The sequence below is a fragment of the Myodes glareolus genome, chromosome 10, assembly GCF_982192425.1.
Source record: "Myodes glareolus chromosome 10, mMyoGla1.1, whole genome shotgun sequence".
Taxonomy (NCBI): Eukaryota; Metazoa; Chordata; class Mammalia; order Rodentia; family Cricetidae; genus Myodes; species Myodes glareolus.
The window spans coordinates 23929040-23943618 of record NC_142035.1 but is presented as its reverse complement, the minus strand read 5'-3'; the positions used below and the strand labels follow the sequence as shown (position 1 = coordinate 23943618).

At 43.1% G+C, this 14579-nt stretch overlaps 1 long non-coding RNA gene across 1 annotated transcript; it reads right to left on the bottom strand.

Moving 5' to 3' along the window:
• Window positions 1-614: 614 nt before the first annotated feature.
• LOC148120588 (uncharacterized) lies at window positions 615-14522 on the bottom strand. Its single transcript, XR_015739036.1, has 2 exons — window positions 10314-14522; window positions 615-9056 (listed from the first exon to the last, which is right to left on the bottom strand). It is a non-coding gene; the product is annotated as an uncharacterized LOC148120588 (long non-coding RNA).
• Window positions 14523-14579: the final 57 nt, after the last annotated feature.

The window sequence follows — 14579 nt, the reverse complement described above, 5'->3', positions numbered from 1 at the left end:
TGTTGCACAAATCCATCCTGTGACTGACAATAAAATCCTGAAAATCCTTCAAGACAAAACCCCTGCCCCTGAGAAGTGGTTGTTTACAAGTATCTGGAGAGGAACAGAAAATGCTTAGTTAAGGTTTTGATTGCTGTGAAGAAATACCATGGCCACAGCAACTTTTCTGAAGGAAAACATTTAATGGGGCGGCTTACATTTTCAGAGATTTAGTCCATTTTCATCATGGAGGGATATGGTAGCCTATAGGCAGACATGGTGCTGGAGAAGGAGCTGAGAATTCTACATCTTGACTTGCAACAGGAAATGGTGTGTCTCACTAGGTGTAGCTTAAAGCCTACCCCCACGCTGACACACTTCCTCCAACAAGGCTACACCTCCTAATAATTGTGCCACTCCCTTTGGGAGCCATTTCCTCTCAAACCACCACATTCCACTACCTGGCTCCCAAAGGTTTGTAGCCATGTAATAATGCAAAAATACATTCAGTTCAAATTCAAAAGTCCCCATAGTCTATCACAGTCTCAACAATATTTTAAAGATCAAAGACTCTTGTGAGATTCATGTTATCTCTTAACTATGATCTGTTAAAATCAAATTTAAAAGGCAGACCATATACTTCCAACATATAATGGCACATGCTATACATTATCATTCCAAACATAGGGAAGAGAGCATAGTGAGAACATACTGGACCAAAGCAAGAATGAAAACCATCTGGGCAAACTCCAAACTTCTGATGACAAAGTGTTCTTCAGAGCTCCAACTCCATTCAGTTTTGTTGACTGCAACACTTTTCTCTCAGGCTGGTTCTTTTCCTTGTTGGCAGCTTTCCTTGGCTGGTATCCCATGGCTCTGGCACCTCCAACATCTTCAGTTTCACAAAGCCAGTTCACCTTCAGTTTCACAAAATGGTTTCTCGGGGCCTCCATTCAGGGACACCCCTGACACAGGCCTAGCCTCAGTGACTTTCCTTAATCCCGGAGGCAAATTCCGTAGCCCCTTTGTTCTATCCTTAAATCCGGAACCACGTGGCCAAAGCTGCCAAGTTCTGTTGCTTATTGAGGCTGTATCATGGCCCCCTTGTTCAATTACATCATCTTTGTACACCAGATTGCCCTCAAACTCAAAGATCCACCAGCCTGTCTTTTTAGTGCTGGGATCAAAGGCATGTCTCTCTCTCTCTTCTCTCTTCTCTCCTTTCTCCTCTCTCCCACCCCCACAGAGTTTAGAGCAACAGAGACAAGATTCTGTCTCCAAAAACAAAACAAAAAAACAAAACCCAAAACTTTAGATGTACCTGGATAAGCAAGACCAAGTACAAAAGCAGCTTGATTTTTGTTCCCCTCCACATAGAAAGCATTATCTGTGACCTGCTCATGGAACCAGGCACTGTGAGTCTACCCTCCTCAACTGTCACACAGCCCTAAGTGTCTGGCCTTAGCCTTCCTGCCCACCTTACGCCATCACTGTCCCCCAATATTGCTAAGAGGCTGTTGAGCTGGGAGAGGCAATTCATCCACACTTCTTTAAGTATCTGCTCCCCTCCTCTCTGCTGACCCAAACTGAAGCCAGATCACCCCTCCCTGATTATGGGTCTCACAGCATGAAGCCTCCTAGAAGCCACCTCTGTCTTACATCCCACTCCACACATACACACACATATAGCCCAGGCAAAAGGACGAGGCCACATGGCCCATTTGGCTGTGGTCCTGTCTCAGGCTATTTGTCTCCTTGCATGTGGACAAAGAACTAGGTCTTGTGGTGTCGGCAGAAACAAGATGATACTAAGTCCAATTTAACATCCAAATTCACAGCAAATGGGAACTGGGTGGTGTTTCAAGTTTTCTGGAGTTCTGAATACCTTCCTGATGTGCATTTGATTTTAGTATCCTATTAGGAAAACAAAATACAACGCCTGCACTTCCCTTTTAATCATCCTTCATGGACAGGCTTCATCTGATTATTCACTCACCTGGTACTTGGTGAATGCCTACTATGCACCAGAGCCAGCCTACACATAAGGACATAGCAATAAGAGTAGTTTAATGTAGGTGAGACAGCCAACTAAACAAAATGTAACTGTGCTTGGGTTCCACCCCAGACAGACAGTTCTTCAGAGTGAGCCTATGGACACTTGTAGCCTACACTATGTTAAGAACCAATAACATCGGGCAGTGGTGGTGTACACATCTTTCATCCCAGCACTCAGGAGGCAGAGGAAGGCGGATCTCTGTGAGTCTGAGGCAAGCCTGATCTATAGACCAAGTTACAGGAAAGCCTGGGCTGTAGAAAAATAAAACAAACACAACAAAAAAACCACTGACATAAGTCAGGTAAGCCATGGTTAGTGTCCACATAGAAGGCTAAGAACACACTGAGAGGTAGGAAAAAACAATAAAACATGAAGAAGGGGTCAAGAAGACGGCCTTTATGGGGAGGGGGGATTAAAAATATGAAGAAGGAATAGAAAAATGGCTCAGCAGGTAAGCATTTTTTTGAGTAATTATAAAGATCTGAGTTCAGATCCCCAATTCCTACAGGTGTGAGCCTGTAGCCCAAAGACTATGGAGGCTGACAAGATTATTGCTGGGGCCTGCTGGTGTTGTGTGATATTTTGTGTTCTGACTAATAAAACTTGCCTGAGGGCTGGAGAGATGGCTCAGAGGTTAAGAGCACTAGCTATTCTTCCAGAGGTCCTGAGTTCAATTCCCAGCAACCACATGGTGCCTCCCGGGTACCTATAATGAGATCTGGTGCCCTCTTCTGGCATACAAGCATACATGCAGGCAGAACACTGTATACGTAATAATAAATAAATCTTTAAAAAAAAATAAAATAAAACTTGCCTGAAAATCAGAGGGTGGAGCTAACTACTAGTTAACCACAGAGGCCAGGCAGTGGTGGCACACACCTTTAATCCCAACACTTGGGAGAAGTAGAGAGATCAGGAATTCAAGGTACCCTGGGCTACAAGAGACTGAACCAGTCTAAAAGAGAAAAACAGAGCCAGGTGGTGGAGACTCACATCTTTGATCCCAGCACTTGGGATCTCATGCTTCTTGCTGTTGCTGTTAATCAATCTATCTATGTATCTATGTATCTATCTATCTATGTGTCTATGTATGTATGTATGTATGTATGTATGTATGTAGCTAGCTATCTGTTTAGGTTTTTCAGGACAGCATTTCTTTGTGTAGCTTTGAAACCTGTCCTGGAACTGACTTTACAGACCAGACTGGTATTGAATTCACAGAAATCTGCCTGCCTTTGCCTCCCAAGTGCTGGGATTAAAAGTTTGTGCCACCACCACCTGGCATGAGATCTCAAGCCTTTGATACCAGCTCTGGGGAGGCAGAGACAGGGTTTCTCCCATTCAGTCTGAGGATTTGTGGAGAGAGGATGACCCCATTCTGTCTGAGATTTCATAGAGGTAGTAAGTCTACTAATCCATAAATATGGACAATAATTAGCCATAGAAAACATCAAATAAAAAAATCCACTGGGTAGTGATAGTGCACGCCTTTAATCCCAGCACTTGGGAGACAGAGGCAGGAGGATCTCTATTTGAGGCCAGCCTGGTCTATAAAGCGAGTTCCAGGGCAGCCAGACTGTTTCACAAAGAAATACTGTCTCAAAATAAATAGATAAGTAGGTAGACAGACAAACAAACAGGCGGACAAAATCCAAGAACCCAATATGCAGGAACTGGGGGATACTATAAAACAGATTTAAGGAAATTATGCCTTCTAAACCAGCGCTAGAGAAAGCAATGGAAAGACATAGAGGTTGAAAATGAGGTTACACACACCCAAGAATGAACAAGGAACAAATAAGCCACAGCACCAGATCTTAAGAGGTCATCAAGACCCAAAAAGTTAATATACATTGTTCAATAACAACTCTTAATATTAATCCCAACTTCTCAATGAGGAGATACAGATTAACAGACTGGGTCAGAAAATAGCATCCATCTTTCTGTTGCCTCCAAGAAACACACTTCACAACCAATGAAAACACTAGCTGCTTAGTGTTTCTATTGCTGTGATCAAACAGCATGACCTTAAAGCATCTTGGGGAGAAAAGTTCTCCTTTACAGTTGGTCATCCAGGGAAGTCAGTGCAGGAAACCAGGGCAGGAACTGAAGCACAGGCCATGGAGGAACACTACGTACTGGCTTGCTCCTTGTAGCTTGCTCAATCTGCTTTCTTATAGCGTGTGGCATCACCAATAGTGACCTGGGCTCTCCCACATCAATCCTAAATCAAGGAAAGGCCCTATAGAGGCTGGAGAGATGACTAAGTAATTGAGAACATTCACTGCTCTTTGACAGGACCCAGGTTAGATTTCCAGCACCCACATGGCAGCTCAAAGCCATCAGTATCTCCATGACCATCCAATGACCCCTTCTGGCCTCCATGAGTGCTAGGCACATATGACACAGATATACACATAAAACACACACACAGTTTGAATGTAATTGACCCCCCCCATAAGCTCACTGAGCCCTAACTAAGCCCTAAGACATACATACACACACACAAACACACACACACACACACACACACACACACACACACACACACTCCACCAAACTGGAAAATTGGGGGAAAATTTTTTCTAGATAAATGCAACCAACCTAAGTTAAATCAAGATGAAGATGAAATACATAATTTAAGTAGATCCTCAATACAGCTAGAGTCATTTTGGAATAGGGTACCTCAGTTGAAGAAATGCCCCCAATAGTTTAGCCTGTGGCAAGCCTGAGTACATTTTCTTGATTGATAATGTGGGAGGCCCAGCACACTGTGGGCAATGGTACTCTTGGGCTGGTGGTCCTAGGTGCTATAAGGAAGCAGGCTGGGCAAGCCATGGGGAGCAAGCCAGTGTGCAGTGCCATGGCCTCTGCATCAGCTCCTGCCCTGACTTACTTTAACATGGAAATGTAAACAAAATAAGCCCTTTCCTCTCAAGTTACTTACGGTCATCGTGTTTTACGATAGCAGCAATAGAAATCCTTAGACATCTCCTAAATTAACAAAAAAAAAAAAAAACAAACCTCAGGACCAGACAGGTTAAGTGTAGATCTTTACCTGACTTTCAAAGAAGAATTAATAACAATATTCTTCAAATGATTCTGCAAAATAGAAGAGGAAGGAACATTTCCAAATTCTTTCTACAAAACCAGTATTATCATGATACTAAAACCAAAGAACCAAAACAACAACAAAGAAAAAAGAAAAACAAAGTTACAGGCCACCATCTCTGATGAACATAGATACAAAATTTCTGAACAAGATGCTTGCTAACCGAATTCAGGAATATATCAAAATGATTATCTACCATGACCAAGTTGGCTTCATCCCAGAGATATAAGAATGGTTCAACATATATAAATCAGTAAGTACAATTCACCACATAATAAACATCTCATTAGATGCAGAAAAGGCCTTTGACAAAATCCAGCATTCATTCATGGAGAGAGCAGGGACAGATCTCAACATAATGAGGCAATATACAAGAGGCCCACAGCCTATACCATCTTAAATGGAGAAAAACGCAAAAACATTTCCAGTAAAACCACGAACAAGACAAGGATTCCATTATTCCCACCCCTGTTCAACACAGTACTTGAAGCAGTAAGACAAATGAAGAAGGCAAGCGGGATACAAATAGGAAAGGAAGAAGCCAAAATATATTTGTAGACTATACAATTCTGTATTTAAAGACCCTAAAGACTCCACCAGAAAACTCCTATAGCTGATACATTCAGTAAAGTAGTAAGATACCAAATTAACATATAAAAAATCAGTAGTGTTCACATATACAAATGACAAATCAAGACTATTCACAATTGATTCAAAAATATCTTGAAATAAATCTAACCAAAGAAGGGAAAATTTGTACAATGAAAACTTTAAGACTCTTTAAAAAGAAAAAAAGAAATGGATTGGCAGAATCACTACTATAAAATCGGCCAAAAGCAAGCTACAGATTCAATGAAATCAACAAAATTCCAATGTAATTATTAACAAAAATTGAAAAAAAATCTTAAATTTCATATGGAAATATATTTTTAAAAAAATCACCAAACAAATACCAAACAACAGATAATCTGCTGGAGGTGTCTTTCGCCTATCGCTGTGATAAAACACCATGACCAAAGCAATTTATATAAGAAAACATTTCATTTGGCTTTTCAGAGAATCAGTCCATGCTGACAGAAATGAAGGACATCTGGGAGCTCAAATGTTTTCATCCACAATTACTCAGTGAAGAGCACTGGCAATCTCTGAAACCTCAGGGCCTGCCCCATGACACTCCCCAAGCAAGGATGCACCTCATCGACCAGTTATTCAAATATATGAGCTTATGGGGAGGGGGAATTCTCGTTCAAACTACCCCAGATTTCTTCCTTTTTCTTTTTCTTTTTTTTTTTTTTTTTGAGACAGGGTTTCTCTGTAGCTTTGGAGCCTGTCCTGGAACTAGCTCTGGTAGACCAGGCTGTCCTTGAACTCGCAGAGGTCTGCCTGCCTCTGCCTCCCAAATGCTGGATTAAAGGCAGGCGCCACCACACCCAGTCAGCCACCTGCTTTTTGACAAAGTCAACAACAAACACTGAAGAGACAGCATCTTTAACATCTTTTGTGGAGTGGGGGGGGGGAGTTTGGAGGGTCTCTCTATGTAGTCTTGGAACTCATTATGTAGACCAGGCTAGTCTAGAACTCACAGAGATCCTCTTGCCTCTGTCTTTGGAGTATCAGAGTATGAGCACTGGGATTAAAGGCATATGCCACCTAATAGGGTTTTCTGCCGGCACAGTAAGCCAGATCATGTTGAAATGAAAAGGTATAACAGGTTTATTTGAGTAGAGCAACTCCCAGATGGGTTCTCCAGTCCCAGAGATCAAGGCTGGAAAAGCCACGTCTGAACTAAAGCAGGGAGATTATGTAGGTTGTAGTCAAGGGGTGATGACATTTCTGCCACAAGTTCAGTTTGGGCTCAAGTATGAACACTTTGGGAGGGGACTTGAGCACTGTCAACGTCAGAGGAGGAAGTTGCAGTAGCTGCCAAGAATGCAGAATTGGGCTTTCTGTGGCCTTTCCTTGGTTCAGGAATCTCTGAGTGGGTGGGGCATGGAGAGAAAGAGGAATGGGTTTTTCTGGATCATGCAGGGCCAGGTTTCAACCAAGCACCACTATGCATCTTTTTAAAAATTATTTATTTTATGTGCATTGGTGTTTTGCCTGCATATATATCTGTGTGAGGCTGTCAGATCTTGGAGTTATAGACAGTTGTGAGCTGTCATGTGAGTTCTGAGAATTGAACCCAGGTCCTTTGGAAGAACAGCCAGTGATCTTAACCATGAGCCATCTTTCCAGTCCCTATCACCATGCATATTTAATAAATGGTGCTGGTCAAATTGAATAGATACATGTAGAAGAATGAAACTTAATTTTTATCTCTCACTGCATAAAACTCAACTCAGAATTGATCAAGAACCTCAACAGCACATCTGACAGAGGAGAAAGCAGAGGATATGCTTGAACTAACTGTTCGGTGTCTACTGATGTAACCCTCAATAACATATACGTTTGTCTAAAAAATTGATTCCGAATTCTGGAATCCGATACTTCAGCTGCTGCTGACCTCTGCCCTGTGTTGCCATCCATGAGGACACATATGTGCTAGTCTGGCTCCTGCACTCACATGGACATCTTTTCTCCTGCTCTCTAGACCCCTGTATTCCATGTGGCTCTGACTTTTTTGGCCTGCTGACCCATGTAGACAGCTCCCTTCTCCTCTCTCCTGGTTTTCTCTTGTCTTGCAGCCAGCCTGACCATCAAAGTATTCTATTTGATACCTTCTCTCATTTCCTCCATGGATTCTTCTTTTTTTGTTTTTTCGAGACAGGCTTTCTCTGTGGCTTTGGAGCTTATCCTGGAACTCGCTCTGTAGACCAGGCTGGCCTTGAACTCACAGAGATCTGCCTGCCTCTGCCTCCCCCAGTGCTGGGATTAAAGGCATACACCACCACCGCCCAGCTTTGGACTCAAGATTTTATTTTATCAACTTGGCCTCAATACTAATCAATGGCCAAAATTGGTGAACTTGATTTCCAAATTCTCACAATTTGTTAACTGTTACTGATGTAAACAATGGTCCCCAAATACCTTACATCCAAACTTGCTCTGCCACACTTCCAAAGTCCCTTACATCTGAGGCTCTACTTCTCGCTCCTAAAAATCATCTATTCCTATTATTTTTTTTTACGTGCTGCTCTAATATTAAGACTAATCTATTAACTCGACAGGTAGTGATGGCGCACACCTTTAATCCCAGCACTCAGGAGGCAGAGACAGGTGGATCTCTGTGAGTTTGAGGCCAACCTAGTCATCAATGTTCCAGGACAGTCAGAATTGTTACACAGAGAAACCCTGTTTCGAGAAACAAAAACAAAACAAAACAAAATGCTATTAACTCATCGCACTATTTCTAAGTTGCTCATCTGACACAGTTTAAAATCTATAATGTGTCACAAAGTCTGTTTCCCAAGGAGAGTTTTGTGTTGCTGCTGGGAAAGTTTTGTCTATTTTGTATGTACGGATCTGTGCCTATAAGGTTTCTTGTGGACATAGGAGCACACAAAATTACATCAGGCTCAGTTAAATGTATCAATGTATGTGGCCACTGCATGCTTGTTCCTGACCTATCCTGGATGTGAGTTTACTATACTCTCTGTGTCCTGATAGCTCAGCTGTAGCTGCTGGAACTAGCTATCTGGGCTCAGAATTTGCCTCTGGGATTTCTGGCCACTGAGTCTGATGTAATGACAGAGATTTATATGCCATTTGGGTATAAATAATATTAAAGCTGTTTTATGCTGTGATACTTTATTTAAAAGATAAGCTAAGGGAACTGGGGATGGTTAACAATCTGAAACACTAGTTGGCACAGGAAAGACCCCCAACAGCAGAGGCCTTAAATAAATGGGACCTCATAAAACTAAACTGTTTCTGTACAGCAAAGAACAATCACACGAGTGAAGAAGCAGCCTAGAGAATGAGAAAAAAAATTACCAGTTATACATCTGACAGAGGGTTAGTGTCTATAACATATAAAGAACTCAAAATCAAACAAGAAAACAAACAATCCAATTTAAAATGGGATACAGAACTAAACAGAGTTCTCAAAAAATGAAATACAAATGGCTGAGAGACTTTTTTAAAAAGATATTCAACACCCTTTGCCACCAGGGAAATGTAAACTAAAAGTTGAGATTTCATTTTAGCCCAGTGAGAATGACTAAAACAAGACAAACAAAACCACTGATTGAAGTCAGGCAGTGGCAGCGCACGCCTTTAATCCCAGCACTAGGGAGGCAGAGGTAGATAGATCCTGTAAATTTGAGGCCAGCCTAGTCTACAGAGCTATTTCCAGGAGAGCCATGACTGTTACACAGAGGAAACCTGTCTCAAAAAACCAAACCTCCACCCCAGCAAACAAGACTGGTATGGTGGCACTGGTCTTTCATCCCAACATTCCATTTGCAGAAGCAGGTGGATTTCTGTGAATTCAAGGACAGCCTGGTCTAGTTTCACAGCAGCCAGGGCAAATAGTCAGATCATCCTATCTCAATAAAACAAAAACACAAATGACAACTGTGGATGTGGGGAAACAAAACACTAATTCACTGCTAAGTGGGGAAGCTGGAGACAGAGCTGCTGTATGCTCCGGCCCTACCATCCTGGCGCACCATACTCCACACTCTGGGACAGATACCTGCTCACTCACTGATGTTTACTGCTCTGTAGTCACAGCAGCCAGGACACAAAGACAAATCAGATGTCCAGCAACTGATGAGTGGGTGCAAATACGGTATATTTACACAACAGAGCATTTTAGCTATTAATAAAAATGAAATTATAATTTGGAATTATAGTCATTTGGAATATTCATAAAGGTGCCATGTTCAAGGGGGAGGAGAAACTGGGGTGAGGCAGTGGAAGGTAGAGGACAGAGTGGAGCAGGGATAAACAACACTAAGACATATGGGCCGGGCAGTGGTGGTGCACACCTTTAATCCCAGCACTCAGGAGGCAGAAGCAGCTGGATCTCTGAGTTCGAGGCCAGCCTGGTCTACAAGAGCTAATTCCAGGACAGGATCCAAAAGCTGCATAGAAACCCTATCTCGAAAAAACAAAAAAGGGGCATATGGAAAGGTACTACTACAGAGCCTTCCTAAATCTATTTCCCCCCACACACATACACAAGTTAAAATGGATTTATCCTGGAACAGAGCAACAACTTACCTACTAGACATCAGACGCTAACAAAAACCCAGTGACAGGTATGAGATGCCCATAGGTGTTGTTGGCCAGTGAGGTCCCTTAGATCCCCCACGATCGCCACTACTCTTGGTTGCCCTCCAGGCAGGAAGAACCTATTGCTGAAGACAGCATATACTTGAGTCATGGCAAAAATCAAGCTGGGAAGCACCTGGAAGCTTTATGCCTACTGATCAGCTAGTTTTCATAGTCCAGAAAGGTGCTATGCAAGTCACTGAAGGAGGAAGGTTATTATTTATGATCAGTTATGAACCCTAAAGCGACAAAAATAACTGGCTTGGAAATACAGGCTCACTGGCTTAATAGTGGCACAAATATCATGGGAAGAACCAACCACCTTTGACTGAATCTAAATCCCTCTCTACAGGACGAAACCCAAGCCTGGCACCATTATCAGACTAAGAGCCTATGGCTAAACAATTACAAGCTCAAGCTGGGCAGTGGTAGCATATGCCTTTAATCCCAGCACTTGGGAGGCAGAGACAGGTGGATCTCTGAGTTCAAGGCCAGCCAGGTCTACAGAGCAAGTTCCAGGATAGACTCTAAAGCTACACAGAGAAACCCTGTTTCAAAAACAAAACAAAATTTTTAAAAAAAAAAAAAGAAAAGGGAAAAAAAGAGAAATATCTCAAAGGTAGGGAACAAATTACTGTGAATGACTGACGTTTGGAGTACATTTTAGGAGATCTGATCTGGAACTGGTCAAGTTTAAGGGGACATCAGTGGGACATTTCGCTTCAGAGAACTTGAGGAGGCTAGGCTGTTGAATTCTGGGGAAATGGGGTGGCCCAGGGACCAAAGGTATGAAGCCTAGAGGGAGGCAGCATACAGGTGTGTCAGGAAGATCAAGTGCACACCTTTAGGACAGAGTCTGACGACAGACAGGGCCATGGCTGACCCACTTCTCCCAGCTGCCCTTCCTGGCTGCAAGAATACTCAATCTCCCGTGACACTGTTTATGAGACATAGCTCCGTACCAAGAGCAAATTGGGGCCTTCAGCCCAAATATGTCAAGAATCAAACCTGACTGTAGTATGCTGTGCCATTCAGGCTAAGGCTGCCCCTCACGATGCTGCAGAACTGAGAAGTTGCCAGAGACTTGGGTACAACCATGAGAACAAAAATCTCAAACCTTTAGCTCCTGCCACTTCAAAGGTTTGATAATGTCTGCTCCCTACTTCACGGTCAGAGTCTATTCTACTATAACAAGATGTTTAAGTGAGTCTCATGTATTGAGACAGTGTCTGGCTTTGTAGCACAGGTCAGCTCTGAAGTCACAGTAGCCCTCTTTAGTCTCCAGAGTCCTGGGATCACAGCATTTTTATTTTGGGACAGAATCTCACGTTCCAGACTAACCTTGACCTTCGGATCCCCTGCCGGCCTCTACCTCCCAAGTGCTAGGATTACAGGCAGGCAGCACCACAACACCCAGTTCAGCCTTTCATAAGCTCAGAACAGAGTTCAGCGTTCTCTCTCCCTAGAGAAAGACTCCATTGCTTAGCAGGGACCCTCTTAACCCTTTAGTGACCTTTGCCTTACAGTCTACTTTGTGTGGATTTTCTGTACACCTTTTCCCACATTACATTTGGTACCTTGTTTTGTTTTTTTTTTAAACATTTATTTTGAACTGTTTGTATTCACACTAGAGGCCAAGTTGCAGAAACTGGTTCTCCCCTTTCACTACATGGGTTTCAGGCATTGAACTCAGGTGGTGAGGTTTGGCAGGAAGCACCTTTACCCACAATCATCTCACTGGCCCACATTTTGATTTTATTGTTTTTTACTTAGTATACAAAGAAACTGGTCTTTGACATTTTCATACATATATATTCACTTTTGTTCCTAATCTTTTCTCTTGTAAACACTAGAGCCTTCCTTCTTACTTTTCTTGGCCAACCAGGTAATACGGGATTATAGACATGTGCCACCACATCCCACCTATGTGAAGGAGGGGATCAAACCCAGGGTTTTCTGCATTCGAGGCAAGCACTCCACCAAGTGAGCACTTTGTATTTTCATAGGTGAATGTAATGAATGTAAGATTTCTCCAGCTCTGGTTTTGTGCTATTTACCGTCCTATTTATTTTCCTTCATAAGCTGCTTCTGGCTTCCACGTTTCAGTGACCTTCACTACCCCCACCCCCTTTTTTCTTGTATGTGAACCATATTTTACATTTCTATTCTCTTAATGACCCCTCCTGTTTTAAGTGTTTTTTACATTTCTCTATTTACGCTATGTATTGGAAATCAGAGGACAGCTTGTAGGTGTTCTCCTATCATCATTAAAAACTCTTTCCAGGTTCAGCAGAGAGATGTCCTGAGACAGACTTCTGTCTACTGGCCACAGGGGAGCTGGAATGCGACACAGAGCCAGCAGCAACCCCAAAACAAAAGTGAACCCTTCTCTATGGGGAATGTCTCAGATTAGCATTGAGAAGGCACTAAATAAATAGGATTTAAGGCCATAATTAGGAAACCAATCCTACTGTCCCTCCCTAACCTGTAGCTGCTATATACTAGGACTTAGCATTTTAGGGATATAAAGCCTGGCTAATCCCCTTGGCAAGGGCAGCCTCTTTGCTCTAACATATCCTGGAGATTGAACTCGGGCCCTCATGCTTGAGGGCAAGAACTCTTATCCACAGTGCCATCTAGGTGCCTCCCCTTGTAGTTTTTGAAATATATACCTGGCCAAGCAGACAATAATATACTTCTAAACAAATCCAGAGTCCTAGGACATTTAAAAAACAAAACAAACAACCCAGCAGAGTCTCACTATCTAATGACCAAGCCAGCATTGAACTCAGAGATCAACCCGCCTCTGCCTATAGAGTGCTAGAATTAAGGCGCGCCCCGCCCCTGCGCAGCCTCCCTAAAGCAGGATTAGCGCCACTGCTCTCTTCTGCTCTAGGAATTCTTGTGACCCAAGCAACTTTTTTTTAATTTAAAGATTTATTTATTTATTACATATACAGTGTTCTGTCTGCTTATGTGCCTACAGTCAAGGAGAGGGCACCAGATCTCATTACTGATGGATGTGAGTCACCATGTGGTTGCTGGGAATTGAACTCAGGACCTCTGGAAGAGCAGACAGTGCTCTTATCCTTCGAGCCATCTCTCCAGCCCCCAGCAACTTGCTTTTTTTTTTTACCTGCTTAGATTTACTTATATATCTATCAGTTAATTTACCAGTTTTCATCTAACGTCTTCTTCCATGTAATTATATATTGTTTCTGAAATACATCCTTTTGTCCCAAACAATGGCCTTTTGTAAATTCTTTATCTTTATTCTTCCTTACCTCAACTCTAGCCCATCTTTCTGCCTCAAACTCCCACAGAGCTAGGATTATAAGTGTGAGCTACATCTGGCATTAATCAATTTTAAAAGTTCTTTAGGAACTGCCTCTTCTTAAAGCATGGAATGGCTATGCTTCCCACCTTGCGCAAAACCCGTGTAGTTAAATTTAAGCCTTACACATGCTAGGAAAGTACTCTATCCTGAGTAACGTTCCTAGACCATACGTCTTTCTACTCTCAAGGGACTCCTCTACCCGTGAATGCTCACTTTGAATGTTGTCGATTCTGCGTGTTCTCTATCGTCTGGTTAGCCTCTTCTGATACACACCCCCATTCTGTGATTTTACTTTCCTGCTTTATCTAATTCGCCTATCAACCTCGCGTTGCCAAGACTATGCTTCCTATAGCAGTTCCAAATTTTTTTTAAAGCCGGCGGGAGGGAGGAGTGACGGACGGATACAGGGGGCCGGGACAGGACTGGAGCGATAGCTCGGCAGTTAAGAGTTCTGGCAATTATTACAAAGGATCTCAGTTCGGTTCCCATCACCGCCAGTATTAACTCCAGTCTCAAGAAATCCGCCTTTGTCGTCTGACCTCCGCGGGCACTCGCACGCGCGTCGTACACTTACACAAACGCATAACAACTTTAAAAAGCCTGGGTGTTCTACTCCCCCTCTCGCCCCACCTCCGTTACCATCTTTGACCTCTAATGCTAAGTTCGATGAAGGCGCAGTGTCCAAGAACTGGAGGCAACGAAATGAAGCTTTCACCTCAGTCTGAGGGACCGAGAGACAAGCCCGCCAACCGTGACGTCACAAAGCTGTGACGCGACGGGAGCTCCGCCCCCTCGCGACCTGCGCCGGGAATCCGGGCAGGCTGCGCCGTGGCGTCACAGGTCCGGGCAGGCGGGTTTTCCGTCGGCCCAATGGGAGC